General features: G+C 47.5%; 1 long non-coding RNA gene across 1 annotated transcript; it reads left to right on the top strand.

Moving 5' to 3' along the window:
- The first annotated feature begins 3614 nt into the window (after positions 1-3614).
- Positions 3615-8750, top strand: LOC138798839 (uncharacterized). Its single transcript, XR_011364183.1, has 3 exons — positions 3615-3952; positions 8163-8288; positions 8447-8750. It is a non-coding gene; the product is annotated as an uncharacterized lncRNA (long non-coding RNA).
- The last annotated feature ends 1331 nt before the right edge of the window (positions 8751-10081 follow it).

Genomic DNA, 10081 nt, shown 5'->3' with positions numbered 1-10081 from the left:
ATTCTCACCTCATGTTCTTGTATATGATGAGATGGTTCAGGTTTATATGTGAAGTCAGGTTCTGTGTATTATTAGTAAGCAGACATGAATGTATACAAAACACAGTCTCTCCTATTATAGTCATGTTCTATGTTGACACATAACAATGACATAACTAGACCATTGTCAGCCTGTAGGGCAGTGTAAAGAAGTCTGCATATCTTTAATAACTCTCAGGCGTACAGTGTCCATATTAGGACATAGTCAGAAGTCAGACTGAAGAATCATTTTACACAAGTCTGACACTTGAAGAGGGGAGTGATTCTGGAGGATGAGGGGAGTTATGCTGGAGGATGAGGGGAGTTATGCTGGAGGATGAGGGGAGTTATGCTGGAGGATGAGGGGAGTTATGCTGGAGGATGAGGGGAGTTATGCTGGAGGATTAGGGGAGTGATTCTGGAGGATGAGGGGAGTTATGCTGGAGGATGAGGGGAGTGATTCTGGAGGATGAGGGGAGTTATGCTGGAGGATGAGGGGAGTGATTCTGGAGGATGAGGGGAGTTATGCTGGAGGATGAGTGGAGTGATTCTGGAGGATGAGGGGAGTTATGCTGGAGGATGAGGGGAGTGATTCTGGAGGATGAGGGGGTGATGCTGGAGGATGAGGAGGAATCATTCTGGAGTGGGGGGTGATGATGGAGGAATAGGGGGTGGTGCTGGAGGATGAGGGGAGTTATGCTGGAGGATGAGGGGGTGGTGCTGGAAGATGAGGGGGTGGTGCTGGAGGATAAGGGGGTGATGATGGAGGATGAGGGGGTGGTGCTGGAGGATGAGGGGGTGGTGCTGGAGGATAAGGGGGTGATGCTGGAGGATGAGGGGAGTTATACTGGAGGATGAGGGGGTGATGCTGGAGGATGAGGGGAGTTATGCTGGAGGATGAGGGGAGTGATTCTGGAGGATGAGGGGTGATGCTGGAGGATGAGGGGAGTTATGCTGGAGCATGAGGAAGAATGATTCTGGAGTGGGGGTGATGCTGGAGGATGAGGGAAGTTATGCTGGAGGATGAGGAGGAATCATTCTGGAGTGGGGGGTGATGATGGAGGATGAGGGAAGTTATGCTGGAGGATGAGGGGGTGATGCTGGAGGTTGAGGGGAGTTATGCTGGAGGATGAGGGGAGCCACTACACAGGGGGCTATCTATTAAAGGGGGCTATATAGGGAATGCACAGAGGGCATACTGATGCAAGCAAACTCATCACTCTTGGGTCCTGCGTCAGGGGTGGGGGCAGGTTACATTTTATACTCCACTGTGTAAAGGCCCTATTCCACGGAACGATTATCGTCCGTATTCGCCCGATATCTGTCGCTACGGACAATAATCGTCCCCTGGAATAGAGTGCAACGATCAGCCGACATCGTTCATGTCAGCTGATTTTTGCAGTCGCTTGTTTTTCAACATGTTGAAAAACAAGCAACTGATATAGCAACGATCTGCTGCCGTCGTTCCGTTGAATAGGAGCGTCGGCAGCAGACGCTGCTATATCCTATGGGCTGCCCGGACGATCAGCGATCACCCGGGCAGCCCCCCCCCCCCCCCCCGCAGCCCCCCCCCCCCCCCCCCCCCAGCCCCCCCCTGGCAGCGAGCGGGGAACGAGGAGCAAACGAGCGCGTGTAATAGGCCTTTAAGCTACAGCCATACTGTACGAAGAGAACAAAGAGTTCAGGCAGTGTAAATTCACTGACAATACCCCAGGGGAAGCTGTCTATGCCACTAGCACTGAAGGAATAATAATCACTATCAGTTTTTTTTTTTCTGCTTTTTGGTGTTTTTTTCTCACAGCCTTTTCAGGTGTTTCTTATGTTAGCGCAAATTACTGTAGCCGATTTTTTTGCTAGTGTATTCTGTCCATTTTACTAGTCCATTTTTTTGCTAGTGTATTCTGTCCATTTTATTCCCTGCGCAATGTGATTGGGGAAAAAACACCAGAAAAAGTGCCAATATGTTTATAGACATGTAGTTCTATGGACCACGGAAGGACTCCTAAGAAGTAACGAATGAGACAAACGCAGGTGTGAACCGAACCTTAGTTATTCTTTATAACTCCCTGTTCTTATGAATATCGATGTTATGTATATTTTGTGTTTGGCTTTCTGTACTGTTCTTTATGGTTATATTGTAAGCTGTGTTCCTGTTATAATTATTTTATGAGCCATACAAGCAGCTGGCCTTCTTATCTACCATAGTCTGATAGAACATATAAGGGCTTTTGAGGCAGGTGTGTACCCTAGTAAGCGCCGTTGATGTTATCGCCCTAGGTTTATGGTTCCATATGAATACTTCTTTTGTGTCTTGTCCTCTGATGTCATATCATCTGGGTCTGATAGCTTCAGGTTGTTATACTGTATACAGCAGCTTGCGTGCACATTCCTCCTCCATGTTTGTAGTTTAAATAATACACAGTTACAGGTCGAGGCAGGTCCAGCGTTGGTACAGGAGGAAACTTGTCAGCAACACCCTCCTACTAAAAAGAAACACAGAGACACACAGAACCTTAAAGGAGACCTGTCACCCCCCGCGCCGGGGTGACAGGCTCCCGACCCCCAGATAGATCCCCTTATAGTTACCTCATGTCGCTGAGTCCTGCTGCCGTAGCCGGTCCCGGGACAGAGATATCCCGGACCGAAGCCGGCGCGCTGTGGAGATGGGTCCGGCGTCCATAGAGAATGAATGGAGCCGTCTCGGGACCGGCTCCGGCAGCGGGACTCAGCGACATGAGGTAACTATAAGGGGATCTATCTGGGGGTCTGGAGCCTGTCACCCCGGCGCGGGGTGACAGGTCCTCTTTAATTTACTGAGTGGTGAATTGGCCTCAGCTTCTATTTGTGAACTTATAAAACACAAACATAACAGACACGCAGTGCCAAACCTTAAAGGGGTTGGCCACTTCTAATACATTATTACCGAAAGGGCCAATACTTAGACCTATGGTGCCTTCAGGGATTCTATTCCCCTTTAGGCAAGGTCCTCCGGCCATTCATTACGGTCTGAGCGTCCCCGCTGCGCTCCTCCTCCATCCCCCGGAAGTTCGGCCCAGGAGAGGCATGTGATCAGCAGTGCGTCCACTGCTCCTTCCCGGCATCCACTTCGAGTCAGGCATTTGGCGCATGCGCAGTGCTCTCCTGTCCCGCTGTGTCAAAGGATCCTGGTATGTGTACTACTGAGCACATCAGAACAGGAGAGAGGCAGGACGAGAGAGCACTGCGTGCAAGGCATTCGGTCTCTGCTCAGTGCTCTCTCGTCCTGCCTCTCTCCCGTTCTGTTGTGCTCAGTAGTACACATACCAGGATCCTTTGACACAGCGGGATCACACAGCTTTCCCAGCATCCTGTATGTCAGTGTAGTGGAGGTCACATAGCTTTCCCAGTATCCTGTATGTCAGTGCAATGGAGTTCTCCCAGCATCCAGCATCCTGTATGTCAGTGTAGTGGAGGTCTCCCAGCATCCTGTATGTCAGTGTAATGGAGGTCACCCAGCTTTCCCAGCATCCTGTATGTCAGTGTAATGGAGGTCACCCAGCTTTTCCAGCATCCTCTATGTCAGTGTAATGGAGGTCACCCAGCTTTCCCAGTATCCTGTATGTCAGTGTGTAATGGAGGTCACACAGCTCTCCCAGCATCCTGTATGTCAGTGTATAATGGAGGTGACCCAGCCTTTCCAGCATCCTGTATGTCAGTGTAATGGAGGTCACCCAGCTCTCTCAGCATCCTGTATGTCAGTGTAATGGAGGTCACCAAACAGCAGAATTACCACAGTTTGGGAGCCTATAGGTGGGAAAAGGGGAAGGAAGATGCTGGAAGTACGGAGCCTGAGATGTTTGTCTGGCAGGTTCTAAAGAGAGATGAATTGTAACTGCAAGAAATCATCATGGTGGACAGGCCGGATGGAGAGGAAAAGATCCAAGAAGACGTCACCTGTGAGTTACTGAATTACATGTTTTTGTATGCAGAAGAACATCATTTGTCAGGGGTGCAACACTGCTCTATGCCGTAATACACACACTGCTTCTTCCTAGTACCCCGAATGTTGACAAAAAGGGGTTCACCCTGTTGCCCAAATTACTTAGAAACTGCCCTGATCCTAATGTACCAACTAGGTGGCAGAACTGAGCTTCATCTATAGCAGGGGTGGGGAACCTTTTCCATGTCGAGGGGCGGTCGGGCCTTAATAAAATCATTCGAGGGCCGCACTCAATGTTATACCGTGCGCGGCAGTTAGTAGCGGGGGTTTGCAGCACCCGAACAAGGCAAAGTATTGTTCCCCTAATGCCCCTGCTATTGTAGTTAACCCTCTGTGATGCCCCTTGTACCTGATTTGAATCCTTAGTGATGCCCCTGATAGCCTAGTTAACCCCCCAGCCATGTCCCTGGTGGCCTAGTTAACCCCCCCAGTCATGTCCCTGGTAGCCTAGTTAACTCCTCAGTCATGTCCCTGGTGGCCTAGTTAACTCCTCAGTCATGTCCCTGGTGGCCTAGTTAACTCCTCAGTCATGTCCCTGGTGGCCTAGTTAACCCCTCAGTCATGTCCCTGGTGGCCTAGTTAACCCCCCCAGTCATGTCCCTGGTGGCCTAGTTAACCCTCCAGTCATGTCCCTGGTAGCCTAGTTAACCCCCCCCCCCCCCCCCAGTCATGTCCCTGGTGGCCTAGTTAACCCCCAGTGTCTGCCCCAAATGAAAAAAATAAACATCCCACTCACCTTTCCTCCGCTCCCACGCTGTCCAGGTCCTCTTCTCCCTCCTCTCTTCTGTGCCGGTCTTCTCCTGCAGGCGGCGCGCGATGAAATGACGTCATCGTGCGCCGCCCGCAGGAGTCAGAAGACGTGCGCCGCTCTGCGCCGCGCTGGTGAGGGAGGAGCCGGCATACAACACATCTTCCTGTGTCTGTGCCAGCTCCTGCCTCACCAGCGCGGCGCACGTCACAGGAGGGCAGGAGTCAGAAGATGTGCACCGCTCTGAGGGGAAGGAGCCGGCACTCACAGCATCCTCCTGGCAGCTGTCACAGACACAGGAGGATGCCGTGTGTGTCGGCTCCTTCTCCTCCAGAGCGGCGCATGTCACAGGGGAGCCGCGGGCCACATCCGGAGGTGTCAGGGGCCGGATGCGGCCTGCGGGCCGGAGGTTCCCCACCCCTGATCTATAGCAATCATGTTTCTGGGGTCCTCTCAGTACTCAGACACCCCCAGGAATTATAATAGAGGCAAATAAAAGAACAAAAAAGGGCAGTCACAAGAACATGTGGAAGGTAACAAAGACTAGCAGTTCACCATTAGATGAGCAAAGCTGGAGATGATGTGGACTGGATGATGGCACAAGCAAAGCAGAAGATGACAAAATGGGAACAAATTCAAGCATTGTCCCCAATCTTTCCCTAGATTGTCCGCTAAACTCAAACCTAATTAATCTAAACCAAACTCTAATTAGACACCACTAGATGTCACTGTCCCTGATATATCCCTGTGACAACCCTAGACTATACACTATCTCCAGCAGAAACAATAACCAGTCTCTAGGACCCAGAGACTGATCAGAACCTAACACAGTCACACTTGCAACAAAGCTAAGCATACCTGCACACAAACTAAGCAACTTCCTAAGGGTATGTTGACACATTTGTGCGGAATCTGATCAGCAATTCAAAGCCCTGATTACTTCTATTGGTTTCCTCAAGTGGAATCCACCCATAGAATTAACATGTCAATTTTTTGGATGGAAAGTAGACCCACATCGATACATTGGGAACCGATCACTAGGAATTGCCTTCTAAAGCTACTAGCAGCTGCTGATAGATGAGGTAAACCGCTGCCGTACCCTGTGTTCTATGTGGTCTGTGGTAACTTTAGCTGCAGGAATTCGTTCTTATATTCATGCATTCGAGGCAGGAGGAGAGCCAGGAACTAGTCATCTCGGCTGTAACTAGTCACAGTTCTCTGTCTGTCAGTTTGCTCTGAGGCGGCGATTGACTGGAAAAGTGGCCAGTATGGCCTCCTGTCAATTACCGCGCTGACAGACAGAGAACCGTGACTAGTCACAGCCCAGATGACTAGTTTCTGGCTCTCCTCCTGCCTTGCGCGCCCAAATAAAAGACCAAAGGACCAAATAGAACACAGGGTAGGGCTATGTTCTCAGGACGTACAAACATTGGCCGGAATTAATGATTATAAACAATAAATTGTTAAGTTGTTAGCACTTATCAGTACGTTGTGGGAACATAGCCTAAGGAAGCGTCTTCTCCCATCTGTCAGCCGTTGCTAGTAGCTTTAGAAAGCAATTCCTAGTCATTGGTTTACTTTAAGGAGATTCTATATTCATCTATATTTTCTATTGGACTGATCAAAAATATGGCTCCTATATGTAAATTATTGTTTCATGCTTGTTATGGCGCTTCTGGTGTTCTTCTGAATCCGGCTCAGATAGTCCACCTTGTGTCCAATAAACAACAGTATAGGAAACACAACTCTGTATAATAATCCCTGTGCTTTCACTTTGCTTTGTTTATACAAAAAACATCCTCAGGCCATCCCCAGGAATCACTTTGCTGAATGAGCTACTGAGCATGTGCGACCACCGGCACTGGACACTTTAGGTGGACAGAGAAATGTAACTTTTATTTGATTAGAGCAAGACAGTTTCACAAGAGGGACCAAGTTATTCCTCCCGGTATAGAGAGAGCATCACAAAAGTGTTAAAAGTCCCACAATTGGGTGAAAAGAATTTGCTAGATGCCCCAACAGTAAAATATTTAAATTGACACTGTCACCCCCTATTTGCACTTTGACTGCTCTTCACAGGTGTAAAGGGTAAATGTTACAGCTTTTATTACTTATTTTATATTATACCTCATGGTAAAAAGTCGTTTTTATAACCTGTGGATTGGTATATGTGGGTGGGGCCTCGTGGCCCTTGTGCCACATCGTCCCTCCCCTAGGCTGGCCCTTCCAATGGCTGCGGAGGGGGCAGGGCATATGCAGCGATGATGTCACAGATGGGCCGGGCTAAGTGGCACTAGGAGCGGAGCGATGTGGCACAAAAGCTGTAAAGCCCCGCCCACATATACCAATCCACAGGTGATAAAAACGACTTTTACCAGAACAAGCACCATGAGGTGTGATATAAAATAAGTAATGAAAGCTGTAACATTTACCCTCTACACCTATGGAGAGCAGTCAAAATGCAAATAGGGGGTGACAGTGTCACTTTAAGTGTACAGTATAGTTGGATTCCAGGTTTGCAATACTAATGAATGCCAGACTGGGGTCATGTTAAGCCCCCACCGTCTGTATACATGGGAATTCCCAGAAAATGGCTCTTTTTACATATCAGTATCAGCCATGCCCCCTGGCCATCAGAATCATGGGGTAAGATGGTACAGTGGGTATATATCTTTATTTTTGAAAATAAAACCATGTTCCTACTTTTCCGTCCGTAAACTATTATAGGGAGATATATTACAGTACAGCAAGCACTGGCTCTATGATGAGAGATAAAAGAGATCTGCTGACTGGTGGCCTTTGTGAGAAAATTGTTATGGAACAGGAAATAACTGTTCTACTTAAAGGGCATCTCCACAGGGTGAAAGAGCAGGAAATAAGGAGTCAAAGGCAGAAAGGGCAAATTCTTCTGTGTAGAGGAAGATGAGGAAATCTCGACTATTGGATCCTGTCTCTTCTATGGAGAGGGGAGAGGGAGGAGGGAGCTTAGTCGGCAGCAGAGAGCAGAGAACAAAGGATTACACAGCAGGGAGCCGCTGAAAGCCTCTATTCAGAGGTCAGAGACATCAGAGAAGAGAACCTGGTGATGTAGCTGTAAATTAACTCTTTGTTGTCCTGTTTTGGTGCCTCATCTGCCTCCATCCCTCCCCTCTTCATAGAGAACAATGAAGACAGGGGGGAGAGCTTCAAACTGCTTTTTCATGATAAAAATGCATTTTTCGGCTAATAAACCCAATTACAAAGTTTCTTAAAATCGCCTGAACTATTGATTTCTGCAAAAAAAAATAAATAAATAAAAAAAAAAAAAATATATATATATATATATATATTAACGACAGTGACATTTTAAGTTATCCTGATTATGCTGAAGTGTTCTTACTGATTATAGTCATATTACTTTCTTGTACTGTTCTTGTAGAAATTTGGAGGAGCTCTCCACAGTTTGTGACCTTATTGGACCTTCGCTCAGGTTCCGGCCACTTCTACCTGTTGGAGCCAATCGGTGTGATTTCTCTTAGTCTCCTCAGTGATGTGAAGATCTCAGGTACTAGCTCCAGACACTCTCTACAACCTGCACCATCTGCTGCCATCTTGACTGAAATGGAACTGTAATATATTTCAGAGCTGTACATCCATGTATGTGAATGATTTATAGGGAACAAAGTAAAGTTATCTGTTATGTCTCTCCTTGTCCTCCACCAGTGTAACACCAAGGGCACCGCAAGGTACCATCATCTGGGGGCTGGATTCGGACTACAAGGAAGTACGATCACCCAAACATCCGTGCAGCCCCCTATTATCAGTGCCACATGTGCCAGGAAAGTGCCCCCGTAACCAGTGATCCCGCTCCAGCTACTGTGACCCAGGCTTTCTAATGTTTAAAATTACAAATCCCTGATGGCCCTCGGCATAATAACTGCAAACTGTGATATGTGCATGCAGATGTAACTCAGGATCAGTACAGGATATGTAATGTAATGTATGTTATACACCAAATCAACCTAATTAAAGCATTGGCATTTTTTTCCATCAAGAACAAGTGTGGAGCCAACAGAGCTGCATGATAGAAAATAATTGGCTACCTGCCTGCCGACACAATAATTCACTAGGTAAGTATTTGTGCAGTGTCCCAGAGTGGGGTGCACTGTTTTGTTTCGGCATGTATAGGTTGGTGTATGTGTATGTTACCAGACTGAAGTCTGTAGTATGCGACTTACGCCACCAGATGTCACTGTACTATCTGTACAGCTGAAGGTCAAAAGTATGTAAGGGTTAACTGTATTCTCTATTGATAATGTGTATTTCCTGCCACTTAACCAATTGCTTAGCCAGCTACCTCAGGGGCTAGTGCCCTATTACAGAGGGTTATTATGCCTCTTGCCTAATCAGATCCCCCCAAAAGGCGAAAGTTATATAGTGGGGATGAGACTAAGTCAGTTAGTTGTCAGTTTAGTTTAGTGTGGAGTGTGTATGAGAAGCAACAATACAGAGCCTGAGAGTATTCCTCCTGGGCCTGGCCAGGCGGCCAGGGCTATGTGCAGGACTATTATCTGTCTTTAATATCCTGATACTCTAGCCATGTCCAGCTACAGCACTGTGAGAGAGGGGCTGTAGAACTCCGACTAAACCCTATCCACACAGGGCTGTCTTCTTCTTCTACCTCTGAATGCAACGCGCAAGTAACTGGGATACTATACAAGACAGTAGTTGGCAATAGTGAGTGCAGCTCTGGAGTATAATACAGGATGTAAATCAGGATCAGTACAGGATCAGTAATGTAATGTATGTACACAGGGACCTCACCAGCAGAATAGTGAGTGCAGCTCTGGAGTATAATACAGGAAGTAACTCATGATCATTATAAGCATTCAGGATGCTAATATCTAATATTATTGTTCCATCTATTAGATAGGAACAAGTAGTTACAGCAATGGAAAGAGCAGCGTGTCAGTCAGGACCGTCCTCCAATCAGTGGTGCCACTAGAATGCTTATGACTGTAGATTAGTTGAGAACCCTATATAACGGTGATGCTTTATGTTATAATTTCTGGTTACCTGCATTACAGTCAATGGGAGCAATGTTAGTTTACAACACAGGTGCCGACCTGCGACCCAAAGCTTTAGCTGTCCAGGCATGATGGGTATTGTTGTTTTGCAACAGCTAGAGGGTATCAGGTTTGATCCCACTGGTTTATAGACAGAAAGCTCCCTCTAGTGGTGGCTGCCAGCAATGCACTGAGAAGCTGGGGGTAGATGCTGTTCTGCTGGGAGATCTGCCATACTTTGCGGCACCCCTGCACAGTCTGGTAGAGCAGACAAGTACACGTATCCTCCACT

Source organism: Dendropsophus ebraccatus, chromosome 8, assembly GCF_027789765.1.
Source record: "Dendropsophus ebraccatus isolate aDenEbr1 chromosome 8, aDenEbr1.pat, whole genome shotgun sequence".
Taxonomy (NCBI): domain Eukaryota; kingdom Metazoa; phylum Chordata; class Amphibia; order Anura; family Hylidae; genus Dendropsophus; species Dendropsophus ebraccatus.
This window is presented reverse-complemented; position numbering and strand designations above follow the sequence as displayed.